This window comes from Staurois parvus, unplaced genomic scaffold, assembly GCF_062004578.1.
Source record: "Staurois parvus isolate SC_StPar_1 unplaced genomic scaffold, SC_StPar_1.0 ptg000469l, whole genome shotgun sequence".
Classification (NCBI taxonomy): Eukaryota; Metazoa; Chordata; class Amphibia; order Anura; family Ranidae; genus Staurois; species Staurois parvus.
The window spans coordinates 3160168-3179824 of NW_028318265.1; the positions used below are offsets into that span (position 1 = coordinate 3160168).

At 43.8% G+C, this 19657-nt stretch overlaps 1 protein-coding gene across 1 annotated transcript in view; it reads left to right on the top strand.

Moving 5' to 3' along the window:
* Window positions 1-19657, top strand: part of ETNK1 (ethanolamine kinase 1) — a 44625-nt gene that overhangs the window by 4783 nt on the left and 20185 nt on the right. The gene's annotated exons all lie outside the window — the stretch shown is intronic.

Sequence of the window (19657 nt, forward strand, 5' to 3'; positions counted from 1 at the left end):
TTGCCAGTGCAGTGGAGGATTAGGTGAGCAGAAGGCTTTCTCCGAGCACTTAAAGTGGAAACACCAGTTTCAAAAAACAGTAATTGTCACATTTGCTTGCGCTCTCAACCAAACAGTCAAACCATAATTGAAGATCAAACAGAGGATAAGCTTCCTTGGCTGAAAAGGATAGAATATCGTTCACTTAACTCTTACAGTGTGGGCACAGCCCCATTGCAAGGTAGAGCCATTTTTTTTGCTTGAAAAAATTTCCATCATGCTCCTTCCAATTTTCTTGTCACTGCGACTGAAAGCAAATGTTAATTTGCCCCACTAACAAAAAAATTCTACTGGTTCTACTAGTGTATGGCTAAGTTTTTAAACATCATGACATGTTGGTCTTTGGTGGCACTGTTCAATGTACTATTTTGCCATGCTTGCTGTGCTAAATTGCCTTGTAAATTGCCTTGTATGGGCTGTAAATACACAAATGGTGAAGTGTAGTAAGTACAATAGTTTAGACATTTTGGAGTTTACATCATCTGATGCAGTTCAGCAACTCAAAAGTTCAAGAAATGCAGTCTGCAGATTTTATCACAGGTGGACAGTTCTCACTCGTGATGCTCTGTGTATGGTTCTGTGCTTGAATGGGAATGCACGCTGCTTCTTCTAAGGCTTATTTTTTATGTTGCATGTTTTTTTTTTTTTCCAAAGTGACGCCCAAAAAAACAAAAACTAAAACGTTTAATGATTAGAAAAATAGAGATAAACAGGAAATAAGGGAAAGGGTGAAGGAGGGTTAATTAGGGCTGATTATGGTAAAGTAAGTCATAATAAGGAGTTAAATAGAAACAAATATATTAATTTAAAAAACAAAAAATAAATAAAAATATCCACACATTACATATGGAGATGGAAGGTCACCCTGTGATCTGCAGGTGAATGCAACGGAGATAGACAAAGTATTAGAGTGGTTCTAATGCCTGGACATTTTTTACCTTATGCATTCCCTTCATTAAGGTAAATGTCCCAGTGTTTGTATCGCCCCCTCACCCCCACTTTTATACTTAACCGGAGTCCTGTCTTGATCCAACACTGTGCCTGTCTGCAGTGACTGTCCTCTCTCTTCTCACAGAGATAGCAGTGGGATCTATTGGCTCCTGTTGCTGCCATCAAATCTTGAAAGCATGGGGTGGGGCTGAACCACGCTGTGCGTCAATAGACGTACACGGCCTGGCTAGAGATAGAGCCTGTGCGCCTACCCCCCATAGCAAGTGGTTTGCTATGGGGAAGTGGAAGAGCGGACAGTGCCAGCAGCAGAGCCCAGAAATGAGGTCCGGCGTTGCTCTGTGTAAAATCTTTGCACAGAGTAGGTAAGTATAATATATTTATTTTTTTTTAAAAAAAATGTTACTTTGTATCTCTCTAAGCTCAGGTTCACACTGCTGCAATCGAAGTTTGATCCATCTTTTAGTGCAATTTGGATGCAACATTATTAAAGTTTGTATATTCTATGGGGTCAAAATTGTGCTGGAATTGCACCAAAGTAGTACAGGAAACTTTTCCAAAAAAAACTCTGTGCTGTGTTGCATTGATGTGAATGGGCATCATTGAAAACAACATGATTTTCATTACCATGTGATTCTGTGCAACTCAAGTTGCATCTCAAATTGCACCAGTGTGAACAGAGCCTTATCAATGCTGTTCAACATACAAGGTCAGATTTTTTATTTTTTTTCTTTTTAATTATAAACATTCAGACAGGAGAGAGCACTACAAAGGAACACCATTATTTATTTTTGAGGGGTGGGTAGAGATACAATGTTACTTTGTATCTCTCTAACTCATCTGAATATAAAGACTTTGTCAGACAGTCTTTTTTTTTTTTTTTTTTTTACATCTGCAGATGTTTACTGCTCATTGATTGAGTCACCCCTTTAAAGAATTAAAAAAAACCAAAGGAGATTCCAGGAGACAGGCAATTACTCTAGGAATGCTGGGCAGGGCCATAGAAGGTCCTTAACCCCTCAGCAGGACCAGTATCTGCTCCTTTATGCAAGGAGGAACAGGATGAGCACTGCCAGAGCCCTACAAAATTACCTCCAGTAGGACACTGCTGTGACTGTCTCTGACCAAACAATCAGAAACAGACTTCATGAGGGTGACCTGAGGGCCTGATGTCCTCTAGTGGGCCCTGTGCTCACTGCTTGGCACCATAATGCTTGATTGGCATTTGCTATTGAACACCAGAATTGTCAGGGCAGCCACTGACTCACAGATGAGAGCAGGTTCACCCTGAGCATATGTGACAGACGTGAAAGGGTCTGGACAGGCCGCGGAGAACGTTATGCTGCCTGTAACATTGTTCAGCATGACCGTTTTGGTGGTGGGTCATTGATGGTCTGGGGAAGCATATCCATGGAGGGATGCACAGACCTCTACAGGCTAGACAATAGCACCCTGACTGCCATTAGGTATCGGGATGAAATCCTTGGAACCATTGTCAGACCCTACACTGGTGCAGTGGGTCCTGGGTTCCTCCTGGTGCACAACAATGTCCGGCCTCGTGTGGCGAGAGTATGTAGGCAGTTCCTAGAGGATGAAAGAATTCATACCATTGAATGGCCCCCACTCTCACCTGACCTAAATCCAATAGAACACCTCTGGGATATCATGTTTCGGTCCATCCGACGCCTGTGGTACAGCCCACCTTTGTGTGGACATGGCAGCCCATTCATTTGAATGGGCTGCTGTGCCTGCGTTTTCTGCAAAAAAGGTGCATGCACCTTTTTAAAAACGTAAATAGGAAATGGTCTTTTTGCCCAATGCGATTTCCATTTCCTGCACCTGTAAATTTTACGGGCTGAGATGCATGGGGGTGCCATTCAGAATGAATGGCAGCCCCACACGACTCCTAAGAGTGTGCAATTTGGCTGCTAGTGATTGCAGGTACAGGAATAGATGTGATACCTGCAATCAGCCCGCACAGAACAAGAGCACTATTGGAAGATCTTCCTGTTCAGTGACAACTGTAATATTTTGTATTGAATGTAACTTTTATTTAGACACAGACAGCAATAAAAAAAAATAACTGACTGGGATTTTAACCAAACCATACAAAAAGTTTTTAATTCTGATATTCTTTAACAGAGAATGAGAAAGAGACAGGCATTTTTTGCTCTTACTGGGTAAATGGTGACATTTGAATTCTACGGCTGATATTCTGGAAAATCCTTGTCCATCCTCATGGATTCGTTCTGTTGGACTGGAATGTGAATTTGCTGAAGTGAATGTTCACTTTAAAACTGGCATTTCTACATCTGTTGTTTTCAATTAGCGAAGTGGTCATTCACACCCTGAAGCTCTCCATTTATATTCATGCAGCCAGCTTGTGTGAAAACTCCAGCAATAATTGGCTAAACATTAAGCAGATCAGAGTGGAAGAGAGAGCTGAAATGTGCTCCTTGCTGCTAAACAAACACGAACTAACTTTCACTCTTGGAGAATCTCTTCTTTGGAAACTATTCATTTCTCAGATAAAGTGTATGTCACTTCTACAAAAGGAACAGCCATTGTGGGATCTGAGTAAACCTAAAATCGATTGGCTCCCTGAGAACTAGTAACTTCATGGCGACGCACCCAAATAGACTTGTCCTTATTTTATAATAAACTGTGTCTATGGTATAGACATGATTCTTTAAAGCTGAACACCAGCCTTCCATTCAGTGTTTCAAAGTTGTTCGGGCTCCTCTCCTATACTGAATTGCTTATTCTGATTTCACTGCACACTGTGAGCTTCTCACAATGTGCATTAGAAGTTGCAGCAAGGCAGATCACCTAGCCCTCTTCTCTATAGCATGCATATCCCTGTTCCACCCACTTCAGTCAGTAGATTGCAGTTCTTTTAATCATGGAGGGTCAGCATCAGGGGCAGACTGACAACTCATGGGGCTCCCGGGCAATAGGAAATCATGGGGCCCCTGTGTCCTCAACCACACCCAAAAAAGCCTATTAAAGGTACCAGGGGCACCTCATGGGGCCCCCTTCTGACTCCGGGCCCTTGGCAGTGCCCGAGTTTCCAAATGGTCAGTCCACCCCTGGTCAGCATCAAAATGCCCTTTCACAATAAAAAAAGCTACAAATCTCTTCTGCCACTGTAGTTCTCAATGGAGCACAGATGCAGTGACATTGCCACAGTTGTAGTCAATTGATACTTCCTTGAGCTCAGTATCTGAAGGTCTCCACCTGTCTGCAAGACCCAGAGCATTGTGCCAATGCTTTGCAGGCTCCAATGCTAATGTTTGCTTTATGCTAAAGGTGGAATTCTTGTTTAATAACAGTAGTGGTATGTGGATGCCCTGGGTCTTGTAGGGTTGTGTGTGTGTCTCTAGGACTGGAATGTTCGCTGTATACTCTTCTGCCACAGAACATAGACTGTAAACATTCCACATACTGTGATTCTTCAAATATGTATTTATAGTGTTTGATTGTGTGAGGAATGCTCTTCACAATACTGGGTGTGTCTCTGCATGAAAAAGAGTGGGGCCCCCTGTTCTTAGTTCTATATCAGTTAGAAAACAGTATATGTGGTACTAGTGCAAGGGTCTCCAAACTTTCTAAACAAAGGGCCAGTTCTTCAGACTTTAGGGGGGCCAGGCTGTGGCTATCGGGAGTGAAAATTTTCCTTGCATCAATGGGAGTAAACATTAACACATTTGGTATTAGGTGGGAGGAAGCGTGCCCTATCATTAATATCATTGGGAGGAATAGTGGCCTATTGTTGGTGTCAGTGGGAGAAAAGTGTCCTGTTGTCAGTAGGCTGTATAAATAAACTTTGGCAGGTAACCTCCCCATATATGTATTTAATCTGTGTTTAGCCGCTGGACCAATCACAAAGCGCAAGTGCTTCTCGCTCATGCGCACTGGGCACCCGGCTGTCATGCCGAGCGCCATTACAGAAGCCGGGAAGACAGCGCGCGGCTGGATCGAGGAACAGGTAAGATCAAACAAAAACTCTGCGGAAGTAAGAGCGGGTACCTGTCAAATTCAGGTACCCGCTCCCCACCTCCCCAAAGGTCAGCAGTCATCCCTGTGCTGTCCGCAGTCTGTGGTCATCCCTGTGCTGTCCGCAGTCTGTGGTCATCCCTGTGCTGTCCGCAGTCTGTGGTCATCCCTGTGCTGTCCGCAGTCTGTGGTCATCCCTGTGCTGTCCGCAGTCTGTGGTCATCCCTGTGCTGTCCGCAGTCTGTGGTCATCCCTGTGCTGTCCGCAGTCTGTGGTCATCCCTGTGCTGTCCGCAGTCTGTGGTCATCCCTGTGCTGTCCGCAGTCTGTGGTCATCCCTGTGCTGTCCGCAGTCTGTGGTCATCCCTGTGCTGTCCGCAGTCTGTGGTCATCCCTGTGCTGTCCGCAGTCTGTGGTCATCCCTGTGCTGTCCGCAGTCTGTGGTCATCCCTGTGCTGTCCGCAGTCTGTGGTCATCCCTGTGCTGTCCGCAGTCTGTGGTCATCCCTGTGCTGTCCGCAGTCTGTGGTCATCCCTGTGCTGTCCGCAGTCTGTGGTCATCCCTGTGCTGTCCGCAGTCTGTGGTCATCCCTGTGCTGTCCGCAGTCTGTGGTCATCCCTGTGCTGTCCGCAGTCTGTGGTCATCCCTGTGCTGTCCGCAGTCTGTGGTCATCCCTGTGCTGTCCGCAGTCTGTGGTCATCCCTGTGCTGTCCGCAGTCTGTGGTCATCCCTGTGCTGTCCGCAGTCTGTGGTCATCCCTGTGCTGTCCGCAGTCTGTGGTCATCCCTGTGCTGTCCGCAGTCTGTGGTCATCCCTGTGCTGTCCGCAGTCTGTGGTCATCCCTGTGCTGTCCGCAGTCTGTGGTCATCCCTGTGCTGTCCGCAGTCTGTGGTCATCCCTGTGCTGTCCGCAGTCTGTGGTCATCCCTGTGCTGTCCGCAGTCTGTGGTCATCCCTGTGCTGTCCGCAGTCTGTGGTCATCCCTGTGCTGTCCGCAGTCTGTGGTCATCCCTGTGCTGTCCGCAGTCTGTGGTCATCCCTGTGCTGTCCGCAGTCTGTGGTCATCCCTGTGCTGTCCGCAGTCTGTGGTCATCCCTGTGCTGTCCGCAGTCTGTGGTCATCCCTGTGCTGTCCGCAGTCTGTGGTCATCCCTGTGCTGTCCGCAGTCTGTGGTCATCCCTGTGCTGTCCGCAGTCTGTGGTCATCCCTGTGCTGTCCGCAGTCTGTGGTCATCCCTGTGCTGTCCGCAGTCTGTGGTCATCCCTGTGCTGTCCGCAGTCTGTGGTCATCCCTGTGCTGTCCGCAGTCTGTGGTCATCCCTGTGCTGTCCGCAGTCTGTGGTCATCCCTGTGCTGTCCGCAGTCTGTGGTCATCCCTGTGCTGTCCGCAGTCTGTGGTCATCCCTGTGCTGTCCGCAGTCTGTGGTCATCCCTGTGCTGTCCGCAGTCTCTGGTCATCCCTGTGCTGTCCGCAGTCTCTGGTCATCTCCTATACCAGGGGTCTGCAACTTTTAAGACATAAAGAGCCACTTGGACCCGTTTCCAAAGGGAAAAAAAAGACTGGGAGCCGCAAAACCATTGCAACATTTAAAACAAATCCGACACTGCATATATTTCTTACCTTAATGCTATATACAGGATCGTGCAGTTAGCTTCATCCCCCCTATAGTAATTCATCCCCCCTATAGTAATTCATCCCCCCTATAGTAATTCATCCCCCATATAGTAATTCATCCTCCATATAATAATTCCCCATATTGTCTCAATTCACTTACCTTTGCTCCGCGCGTTCCTCTCGCTGTGTTCCGGTCCTCAGGGCGGACTGTGAGAGGAGTTCGTCACGCTGCCCCGCCTACATCCTGGCTGCCCCGCCTACATCCTGACAGCTAATGTTCCACGCTCCGCGGGCCGGATTAAAAGAGTCCTGACTTTTGAGGCGGCCGCCCGAGAGGAGGGAGGGGAGCGGGCGCCCGGCACACAGAAGAGCCGCATGTGGCTTGCGATCCGCGGCTTGCCGACCACTGAAACCCTATTGCCTGTCACCTGGTGGGCAGTGTGCTCCGGAGCCGCAGCAAAGATGAAAAAGAGCCGCATGCGGCTCTGGAGCCGCGGGTTGCCGACACCCGTCCTATACTGTGTCTGCAGTCCATTAGTTCAGAATTTTTTTTTTCCTGTTTTCTGCCTCTAAAACCTAGGTGCGTCTTATGGTCAGGTGCGTCTTATACGGCGAAAAATACGGTACTTGCCATTAAGCCTTGGATGTAAGCAGACCAAGTTTTAGAGCAGCAGGGTGCTTTGATCTCCCTATGTTACGATGGTCAATGGGAGAATTCTTCAACTTCCTTCTCTTAGGCCTGACAGATTGTTTTAAAGTCCCCAGCAGGGGGTGTCTCTGACTCCATGGACCAATACCTCGTGTAGGCGTGGAGGTCTGGGTGTCGACCTAAACTAGAGCCAAAATCCTGTTTAGTTCATATAACTTTTCCTATGCACAAGGGACATCCCACCCGCGGGTAGATTATTATGCAGACAAGTTTGAGGATTGATTAGATATGAATTATGAAAGTGTAGGCTAAACGGTTCACGAGATCTATTTTTCTGCTTTCCTGTGTATGCACAACAAGACAAGTCGAGTGACCCATCAAACTGTTCGGCTCCTTCTAGCCAATCTGACGGTATGTCTTGTTTTTATGTATGTCTCTCATATTCCAAGATATGAGACATAGGGGAAAAATGGATTTTGAGGAGTGTTATCTGATTCTGTCACTCCTGAGAGAGCTTGCCTTATCTCTTCCGAGGTGTGAAACGGCACAGGTTCTCCCAGACAGCCAGGCACCTAGCTCAGAGATGCATTGGCCTGCCAGTGACCCACAACCAACACACACGCTGGCCAAATGTCTCCTCTCAGAGAGGGGGGGGGGAGGGAAGAATAAGGGAGAAATGGATACTCTTAACAAAATGGAGTCGGCGTCCTTCACTGTGTTGCGGACATTTGCGACAGAGCCCAGTAGGCAAGTGGTTGAAGTGGAGCTCCACCCAAAAGGGGAAGTTTTGCTTTAAGGACTGCTCCCCATTAAGGATTGGCACCTTTGGGGAACGGGTACCCTAATTTAACAGGTACCCGCTCCCACTTACGGTCCGATTGCCTAGGCGATTGTAAACGGAAGGTGTCCTCCCTCCCTGTAGTCTTTTGGGACACGGGACAGGTCCCAAGAAGGCTACAGGACAATTCACGAAGCGCAGCGCTACTCGCACATGCGCAGTGGGTACCCGGCTGTGAAGCCGCAAGCTATCACAGCCGGGTGCCCACACTGAAGATGCCGGCCTCCTGGAATACAGGACGGCCAGTAAAACAGGCCGTGGGGGACACACCACGGGACCGAGGGACAGGTAAGTGACTGTTTTTTTAAAAGTCAGCAGCTACAGTTTTTGTTTTTTTTGATAGGTCGAGTGGAACGCCATTATTATCTTGGACTTAATTATCCGGTTTTGGTCTTGTGCTTTTTTTCTTATAACTTTTTGGGCCGGACTGAAGTTGTACTTTCATTACACTTTCTAAAATATTACAGTACAGTAATATGGAAATGGGTACTTCCAATTAAAAACAGCCATGCTTTGAACTCTTGAACGCTCTTTGTATACCTTCATACATGAGCTTGATATTATGTTCTCTCTGTGCAAACAAAGCAGTGACAGCAGCTTGGAGTCAACACATCTAACATGCACTGGTGCATTTATATGCTTGTCCACAAACAGTCCGTTCTCCATCTTGCACAATGTGTTCTTTATCACCAATTCCCTCTGGTGTGCCAGCCATCTCATTGGGGAAGTGTCATACAGTCTTCATTGTCATTTAATCAGGGTAGAGGTTTCCTCAGATTACCTCTGTGCAGGCTGACCATAGATCAGCTTTTATCTACTAAAAGATCTACTCACCAGAATTTTATTGAAGGGATCCTATTATATTAACGATGCTAACACAGTGTGCCTGTCTTGTCAACATTTCTCTAAATTGGTTGTATGGAGAACAGGTTGGGAAATCATTTTGCCTGTTCCAATGTTATCAAGATCATTCTGTTCTAGAATGTTGCATCTGTTGAATTTTCATTTAAATGTCTTTGGGTCTCCTGAAATTTGGCCATGAATGTCTGAACCCAGACAGGGCATCCTGACCATGTTAAAATGAAACTAGACCCATCAATTTAAAGTTGTTATAAACCCTTACCTATATCAATGAAGTGACTAGCCTTTAGTTGATATGCAGAGGTGAAACACGTACTCCTACATAAGTTGTACCTGTTTTATCTGTAGCAATTTGTACTGTACATCCTTTTAAAACTCAGATATGAAAATGATTTTCCACAGACTCACAAAACGGGGCAGGAACACACGAACACACACACACACACCCCTCTATAAAAATATGTCCTTTGTTGCAGATCAAACAGAGGCTAAGATGGCAGTTTCTTGGCAGAAAAGGATAGAAGGCTTTAGTTCTACTTTAACCCTCTGTTATCTGTGTGCTAGTTTGCAGATAGGAATAGATTTAATGGTGAAATGGGTAATCATTTTGATGAGAGCCAAGTCAGGGCTGCTTTTGTCTTGTGTTTGCATACCACTCTGAAAAGTACTTAAAGCTATCCAAAATATTCACTTTGGACCTCATTATTTTGCTCCATGTACACTAGCGGGTTTTTTTGCATTCTGCTCCTAAAAGCTAAATAGTGTTGTCATATGTGACCACGCACACTACTTTAGGCTATTACCATTTTTTGAGGTTCAGCATCTAGGAGCAGAAATTCTTTTTTTTTCTGGTAGAAAATTAGTGCGTTTTCCCAGCAGAAAAAAAGCTACTAAAACACCCCTAACAGTTTTTTTTTTTTTTCCCTTCCTCTACATGTACTGTAAAAACACTAATAAAATGCTAACTCTTCTGAATGCAACTAAAAAAAACTGTTAGCAGTGTTTTTATCCAGCGTTTTTTCAGTGTTTTTTTAGCTTAAAATAAACACAAGTGTGTGTGGAGCCTTTAGGTGGATCGATCAGTAACATTAAAAATCTGCATGAATACATTCCTGATACATTACAATATGCCGTAACAGTACCTTTTGCCATTTCAAACCATCTATGAGCTTCACTGACTTTGTCTGGTTGAGATACTGTCATTAGTCTGCTGTGGGCAGGAGAAAGCATTGCCTCAGGGTGTTTGCACACTTTCACTTTTAGGCTAGGTTCACATATGTGCGGGTGGTGCCGCTGTGGATCCGTATGAAAATCCATGCAGCCGCACCACCCACACAGTGAAATGCAGACCCGTGGGCGGGTGCCATTAATTTTAATGGCACGCCGCCTGCACTGTAAAATGCAACCGTACTGGGAAACGAGGTTTCCGTGCGGGCTGCGTTTTCAGAATAAGTGCAGGGACTTATTCTCTACGTGTCACGGGGCACAGGAGTCCATTCAAATGAATGGGCTCTCGTGCCCGCACAAACACGGGTCGCATGGCCGCATATACGTGAACTGGGGCTTAATCAGTCCTGGACCTGGTTCAGTCCTTTGGGCCAGTTTGTGTAGTGAGTGCTCCAAACTGCTCCTGGGTCCACTTGGAACATGTTGTCCCGGGTGTTGTTCACTTGTGATTCAGTATGGTTTGCTGAAGTATGAGTGTTCACCATGCCGGAGAACCGTTCTCTCCATGGAAAATTGTGTAATGAAACAGGGATCGTTGGTCTGGTTAGCATGCAAAAACTTCTTTACAATCCAGTGAGAGTGCAAACCAGCGGGGGAGAATCAGTCAGGCACAATCTGATTAAAGCGGTCTGAATGTGAGTACACCCTCCATCTCCTCTGCAATGATCAGATTACAACATTGTAACTTTATAGAAAGTCACAAGGTGAGAGGCTGCAACAGGGGCTGATGTCTGTCAGACATTTTCTGAAAACTGCACAGGCTCCAGGATTTACTTGTGTCATCCCTGAGCTGGCATCTCGGTTCAGGAATTAGATGGAGACCCTGTTGTTTATATCAGTGCTTTATAGAGATGTTTACAGGCTCAGCAGTAGCTGTATTGGTTAAGGTAATTGGTGATAAAGGAAGTCCTGCATTTTGTTTTAATTTTTGCAATTAAAGCCACGGGCACATTAAAAACACAAAACTCTTTTCAGTCCACTCTGCAGTCTTTAGGTAAGTCTATAGTCTTCTGCCGAAGTCCTGGCTTTGCTAACATCGGATGACTGTTCCTCTTTTTTTCGTCAGTGGTTCTGCATTCCTGATGTATATTCCACACGCATGCAGAAAGTACAGAGGAATAGTTCATAATTTCTGCAGAATGTATATATTGTGCAATATAACAAAAATAGCACTTGGACTTCATTCTGTTCGGTTCTCAGTGAAGTTATATAACAGTCCCATTGTTTGCTGGTGCCTGGCTTGGTAAGCTGGCATTGTGTCTGCATACGCTTTGTGCATTCCCCCTGGGGTCCCATCTGTTGTGTACTCAGAGGACCTTGCATCTTGGCGTTAAATCACACGTGAGACATTTATATTTATAGTCTTGTGAACCTGTATGAAATCCCAGTAGTGTGTGTAGAGGACTTTGTCTATGTTATGTTTTTGTTTTTGGCTTTTTTTTTTTAATGGTACATTCTGGCCAGATCACTGGAAGCAGATTTATACTGTGAAAAGGTCCTTCTGACTCCTAGTGGGTGTGAGCACATTCCGGGCCCTCGGGGGAGGGGGGTGTACAGAATTCCTCTCTGTCATTAATCTGCATGCCAATATTTATACACAACCCAGTGACTGCAGGTCACCTGACCATGATAATCTTTGTAAAGAACAAACTGTTTTTATGTTGACATAAGTGATCAACAAGTGTGTGTGTGTGTGTGTGTTTGTTTAATTCTGCACTCCTGTAACCCAGATTCAGCTGACGGGCTAAAGTTGGCTGTCGGCAGACATCACAGAGCCGATCTATGCTCTGCAGGGATCCCGGATTTTAAAGTCCGAATCCATCCAGAAGCCTGAAAAGCAGCTGGCTCAGCTTCTGGATGAGAGCCTGAGCCAGCAGCTCCCTACCCTTCCCACAGTCTGGTGCTCCAGTGTGCACTGAAGGGGGGCAGAGCAGAGAGCTGGACTGAAAGCTGAGTGATCAGTGGTGTTTGATCGCTCAGTTCTCGGTCTTAGAGGTGGTGGAGAACAGATGCAGCATCAGATTGATGCTGCAATCCACCTAAGTATGTGTGCTTATTTTGTTGAAATCCCATGCCTCTCTTTTTAAAGTCTCATATTTTGGATGGCATGTTTTCAGTAAGGTATAACCGAGGATGTGGTTCTGACTGTCAGCCAGTCTGTGTCTTCCTGTGGTATCAAGCAATCAAAAGTATTTTAATGAACATTCTATAACAAGCAGAAGCAGTTCCTGAATGCATCAGATTTACCTCTGAATGCACATGTATTGCTGGTAAAGACGTGATCTATTCAGCAGATTTCCACAGCGTAATACAAGGAGGTGGAGATACAGTGCTTGCTACTGGCAACAAGAACAGATCCCTTTTAGTGAACATAATTAAAAATCTGTAGATTTTTAAATAATTTTTTTTCTTGTTGCAGTTTGTCTCCACTGGAAACTTTCTGATCACTTCCTGTCCCAACAAGAAATCTGTGGAAGTTTTTCTTAGTGTGGACTCAAATCATAACTAGGGCTGCAACTAACGATTATTTTCATTATCAATTAGTTGGACGATTTTCGATTAGTCGATTAATTGGATAGAAACCTCCAACGTTTGCTGTATAATTTAGTTAATATGCAAAGTTTAAAAAAGGAAAATTTTTTTGAATATCTACCATATATGCAGTGGTAAATACAGTGCATTGAAAAAGTATTCATACCCCTTGAAATTTTCCAAATTTTGTCATGTTACAACCAAAAACAAATTTATTTTATTGGGATTTTATATGATAGACCAACACAAAGTGGCAGATAATTGTAAAGTGGAAGGAAAATTATAAATGGTTTTCAAATTTTTTTTACAAATATCTGAAAAGTGTGGCGTGCATTTGTATTCAGCCCCCTTTACTCTGATACTCCTGAACACAGTTGGTTCCACTAGATTTTAGTTAGAAGTCACCTAATTAGTAAATAGAGTCTACCTGTGTGTACTTTATTCTCAGTAGAAATACAGCTGTTCTGTGAAGCCGTCAGAGGTGTGTTAGCAGGCATTAGTGAACAAACCCCATCATGAAGGCCAAGGAACACACCTGACAGGTCAGGGATAAAGCTGTGGAGAAGTTTAAAGCAGGGTTAGGTTATAAAAATATATATATATATATATAATGTGTATATTCCAAGCTTTGAACATCTCATGGAGCACTGTTCAATCCATCACCGAAAATGGAAAGAGTATGGCACAACTGCAAACCTGACATGACCGTCCACCTAAACGGCTGGGCAAGGAGAGCATTAATCTGAGAAGCAGCCAAGAGGCCCATGGTAACTCTGGAGGATCTGCAGAGATCCACAGCTCAGGTAGGAGAATCTGTCCTCAGGACAACTATTAGTCATGCACTCCACAAATCTGGCCTTTATGGAAGAGTGGCAAGAAGAAAGCCATTGCTGAAAGAAAGTCTTAAGACGTTCCGTTTACAAGAAACCATGTGGGGGACACAGCAAACATGTGGAAGAAGGTGCTCTGGTCACATGAGACCAACATTTTGGGCTAAAAGCAAAATGCTATGTGTGGCAGAAAACTAACACTGCACATCACCCTGAACACACCATCCCCACCGTGAAACATGGTGGTGGCAGCATCATGTTGTGTGGGATGCTTTTCTTTAGCAGGGACAGGGAAGCTGGTCAGAGTTGATGGGAAGATGGATGGCACCAAATACAAGGCAATCTTAGAAGAAAACCTGTTAGAGTCTGCAAAAGACTTGAGACTGGGATGGAGGTTCACCTTCCAGCAGGACAATGACCCTAAACATACAGCCAGAGCTACAATGGAATGGTTTAGATCAAAGCATGTTCATGTGTTAGAATGGCCCAGTCACAGTCCAGACCTTGAAAATTGCTGTTCACAGACGCTCTCCATCCAATCTGACAGAGCTTGAACTATTTTGCAAAGAAGAATGGGCAAAAATGTCCCTCTCTAGATATGCAAAGCTGGTAGAGACTTACCCAAAAAGTCTCACATCTGTATTTGCAGTGAAAGGTGGTTCTACAAAGTACTGACTCAGGGAGGCTGAATACAAATGCCGCCACACTTTTCAGATATTTGTAAAAAATTTTGAAAATCATTTATCATTTTTCTTCCTCTTCACAATTCTGTGCCACTTTGTATTGGCCTATCATAAAAAATCCCAATAAAATACATTTACGTTTTTGGTTGCAACATGACAAAATGTGGAAAATTTCAAGGGGTATGAATACTTTTTCAAGGCACTGTATTTACCACTGTATATACGGTAGATATTCAAGAATAACCAGCTATATGGTTGGAATAAATTATCTAATCCACTCTCAGAATTACAGACAGAAGAGATATAGTATATATACTATTAGAGGTTGAATATGGCACATATCATCAGACTCAGATCAAAATGTTTATTTGAGGTCTTTTTAAATGTTTTTTGTTTTTTTTTTCTTTACACACTGTTTTGCAGATTTCAGTCAGGTCTGTAATATAATATGCATTACAGACTCCCTTGTCATAGGCAGGTAGCTTGATACAAAAGACCTGCACCTGCTGTCACTTAAGATGGCCATACACATTTTCTTCAAAATTGTTTGTTTTAATAACGTTCATTTGATTTTCTAATTATTAGTGGGGTCAAATTGACATTTGTTTTCGACCACAGCAATGGAAAAATTCAAAGACGCCGAATAGAAATCGATTCTCGATCAAACAAATTTTAGGACCGTATATGTGGGTTTTTGCTCAGAAATAAGTGCAATTTTTGAACTACATTCATCCATTCATCGAAAGTACAAAGTTTTTGTATGAATATACTCAGAAAATGTATATGTGTATAGCCAGCATAAGACATTTAGTAGCAGCAATATGCCTTTTTTTTTTTTTTTGCTTTTTCACCAGTTAAAACAATTAACCCTTTATAGTACAAAAACAGATAATCACTACATTAAGGGGTTAATTTATACTGTAAAACAGTGAAAATAATACATACTTTTATATCATACATTATATGTACCCTTGGGTAGGATATACAGGGTATTTTAACTGTGAGTCAGACATGAAGCTATATGAAGGATGGAAGGGGATCTAAATCTTTTATATTAAAGTAGTACTAAAGGTGGACACTTTTTTGTATGGAAAGAATAATTTTACATCTAATGCACAATACTCGTAAACTTTTACTTTATATGTAATTGTAATGCCTTATATTGCCTCCAGTCTCCCTGGGTTCACATGCTGACCTTCCCTGCACAGAGCCCTTAACCACCTCCCACCCGCCATATAGTAATATGATGGACGCAAGGTGGTTCTCTCGTTCTTGGAGGACGTCATATGACGTCCTCCCATTTTCACCACGCATACGCTGCTCAGGCAGCGTGCAGCGCGGTGATCGGCGGTGCACTGTGTCCCTCGGACACAGCAGATCACCGATCATGGAAAGAGCCAAAGATGTCGGCTCGGTCATGTGATCAGCTGTGTCCAATCACAGCTGATCACATGTGAACAGGGAAATGCCGGTTATGGGCATTTCTCTCCTCTCGAGCTGTCACGCTGACCGCTCATGAAGAGATGAGAGCCGGTAATCGGCTTTCCGCGGAGGGGACATGTACACTGATCATCAGGTGACTGATGATCAGTGTCCCCTGATGATCAGTGTAGCCCCAGCAGTGCCACCTGTCAGTGCTCATCAGTGCCACATCAATGCCACATATCAGTGCCTGTCTGTGCTGCCTTTCAGTGCTGCCTGTCAGTGCCATGTATCAGTGCAGCCTTTCAGTGCCCATCACTGCAGCCTCATTAGCGCACATCCAGTGAAGGAGAAAAATCACTTATTTACACAATTTTATAACAAAAACTAAGAAAAAATGTTTTTCAAAATTTTCAGTGGTTTTTGGTTTGTTTAAGAAAAAATTAACAACCCAGAGGTGATTAAATACCACCAACATAAAGCTCTGTCACAAAAAAATGGTAAAAATGTCATATGGGTACAGTGTTGCATGACCGCGCAATTGTCACTCAAAGTGCAACAGTGCTGAAAGCTGGAAATTGGCCTGGGAAGGAAGGGGGTATAAGTGCTCTGTAGGCTTGTGGTTAACCTCTTCATGCCGGCCAAATGCAAATGTGTGGCCTCCCGGTGTCTGGGCCTAGACGCTGAGTGGCCACACATTTGCGTTCTATTAAAAAAGAACATATGTGCTGAGAGCGCGCATCCTGTGATTGTAAACCTTCTTTTTTTTTTTTTTTTTTTTTCTTTTACTACAGACTTGTCATACTTACCTTCATGGTGCAATGGTTTTGCACAGAGCAGCCCTGGTTCTCCTCTTCTGGGGTTCGCCACCGGCTTTTGGCTGCTCCTGCTTTCACAAGGCCCCTATAGCAAGTCGCAAAGTATAGTATAGCCTCTATAGCAAGATTACAAAAAAAAATTCTGCCTTGAGAATAACACTTCCTTCTGCCCAGAATTACATGTTCCACAAGGCATTGTTCCTGACACATTCACAAGTGAACTGTGTACTGTGCTGTATGTGTGCTGCACTGTGTATACTGACCTGTATGAACAGTGTACTGAGCTGGATTTGTGCCGCACTGTATTTTCTGATATGTAAACAAATAATGTGTTCTGTATGCAGGCCAACTAACCGGCTGATCAACTAATTGATTATGAAAATAGCTTACAATTATTTTCATAATCAATTATGTTGATTAGTTGTTTCAGCCCTAATCATAACAACCTCAACAGAGCTTCTGTCCCTTTTCCACTGTGTGAAAAACTAAGACAAACACCTCTGGGTGCAATTGAGTAAACCCTTCCATATACTCAGTGAGTGACTAGCCTCAGGTGATGCACAGAGATGAAACCAATCCTCCTAAATAGGTTTATCAGCAGTCTTCTCTACATTCGTTCAAAGTTCAGAATTTATACAGTTTGTTTGAGAGTTCCAAAAAAGAAGAGCTCAAGTTACACTCTGCAGAGCTCAGTGAGAGCTGATTGGAGGAAAGAGATACCCCCCCCCCCCTCCAAACAGGAACAGCTGAGGCTGTCAGTGTGCTGGAGCTCCCTCCCGTCACCATTTTTTTTTTTTCTTTTTTTTTTTTTTTTTTGGTGTCAGTTCACAAAAAAAATGCGTTATTTATCAAATGTTTTGCTTTATTTCTGTTAGTCTGCAAAAAGAAAATGATGAAAGAACAAGCACCAGAAGGCAGACAGCAATTATGTGAAACTATGAAAACATTCTAGTGTGCTTTCATTTACAACATGATCTCCCTCTGATGAAATGTCACAATTTATTTTCATACATGAGCTCAGAGGAGAACATTTTCACATACATTGTATACTTTTCACTTTCTGGCCAGTGCAGAGCTCCTCTAATTGTTTTGTACATTTCTAAAATACCATCAGTAAACGCCAGGTGATAATGTGTTTTTCACCTCACATTCGATATTTTACTTTGATCAATTGACTGTTCTATTATCTCATGCGAGATTTCTGAAAAATAAGTCATGTGACCTTCATATCTCATGCGGTAAACTTTAGTGAATTGAACCATAGTGCTCTTAACTGAGGCAAGTACACACTATAGATGGATATGCTTTGTTCAAATTTTATGTCTGTGGTTTACAACCACTTCAGGGGTAGCATTGCAAGTGTACCCTGCCTGCGATTAGATGTGAGAAACACAGCGGAGGTTCCCACGATAGTCTTCAAGAGGACGCCCCAATGAAAGCAATGAGAGGCTGCTGGCTCCAGTAGCTAATCACTTACATGTAATTGCTCATGCAGCGATCACATGCGAGTGATCGGCCCTGGACACAGTGGGGTTTATTTACTAAAGCTGGAGAGTCCAAAATCAGACTCCCTTCTGCATAGAAACCAATCCGCTTCTAACCTCAGCTTGTTCAATGAAGCTTTGGCAATGAAACCTGGAAGCTGATTGGTTTCTATGCAGAAGTGAGTCTGATTTTGCACTCTCTAGCTTTAGTAAATAAACCCCAGTCAGTCTGCATGAGCAATTACATGCAAATGGGGGTTCCCACGATTAGCTATGGGAGTCTTCCACTGGTTTGATTGGGGCAGCTAATCGTGTGGTCCACATCTAATCGTGAGCATGGTCCATTTGCAGGTGTGAATGCACCCTAAAGTGACCCTGATGCTATTTTTTAAGCATGTAATAAAGGCCCTTTGTGAAGCTACCTCTCCTGCTGCCTGCACCGCCAAACTCTTCTGCAATGAAAAAAATCTTCCAGAAACAACTTTGATTCATGGCTGGGACCTGTTTATTGGCTGTGCACAATCACGATTCATGGCCGGGACCTGCTGACCAGGACCTTTTTTCTTGGTTTTTTTTTTTTGTTTATTGCAAAAAATGAAATGGCTCAATTTGTGTGGGAAAAAAAAAATACATTTTTGTTTGAGTACAGTGTTGCAGGGCCGCGCAATTACCAGTTAAAGTAGCACAATGCCGTTTTTAGCAAAAAATGGCTTGGCCATGAAGTGGGAAAAAACCTTTTTGGGTTAAACACAGGCACCAGCCGTGTAGGTTACAGGGACCTGTTGTGAAACTGAGTGCAGGTCGTCTGCCCCTCAGATGTGTGATTGTTACCTTAGAAGTACACATGTAACAGAGAGTGACCACGTCTATAGAAGAGCAGAAGTGGAAGCAGAAACTAGATGTGGTCAGGTTTATTACGAGCTGACTGCTGCTGTACATTTTCTCTGCAATCGGGTATGAGTACAGGATAAAAAATAAAACAAAAATGCACTCCGGGCTCTTTCTTTTTTTTTTTTTTTCTACTTTTAGGCAGACACCATGTCATCACATTCTGAAAATAGGATTTCCGATATGTAGATAATGTTGAAGATTGCTTGCGGCAATCACTACAATATGTACAAACCTGTAGAGTAGCATCACTCCCTTTCTATAAATAATTACCTTTTTATAGCATGTACAGCGCTTGCATTTCTTTTTAAGTTTCCCACACATGCAGATTATCCACAGAGATACGTATTCCTTTAAAATTAGCAATTTACCTGTTTTTCTCTTTGGCATCATTTCCACAGTTCTAGGGCCACACTGGTTTTCCCTCCCCATCTGATATGTAAGGCTGCCTCATGGCTGTTCCACTCTTATCTCCCTTGCTACTGAGAGGTCATCTTCGGTATCATGATCTGCAGTTGTGTGGGCATTTTGCACTCTTCCCATGCATGATTTTGGGGCTATTGGCCATAGACACCATTATGAGCCAGATGATTTCCACGTCAGAAAGAATACTGCCGCCATTAATATATAGATTTAATTTTTTTTTCATATTCACCCTGCTGGCTGAACGAAAACAATCAGATTCCTCCATTCATGCTAAGCAGCGCGGATAGACGAATATACTGGTGCGGCTATTGTATTCTGCCAGCCAGTGTTACCATCCAATGCAAGCCTTTTCTGGTTGACCGTTTTCCACCCGGTTCCTTTGACGTCCAGCTGGATGGTGCTGA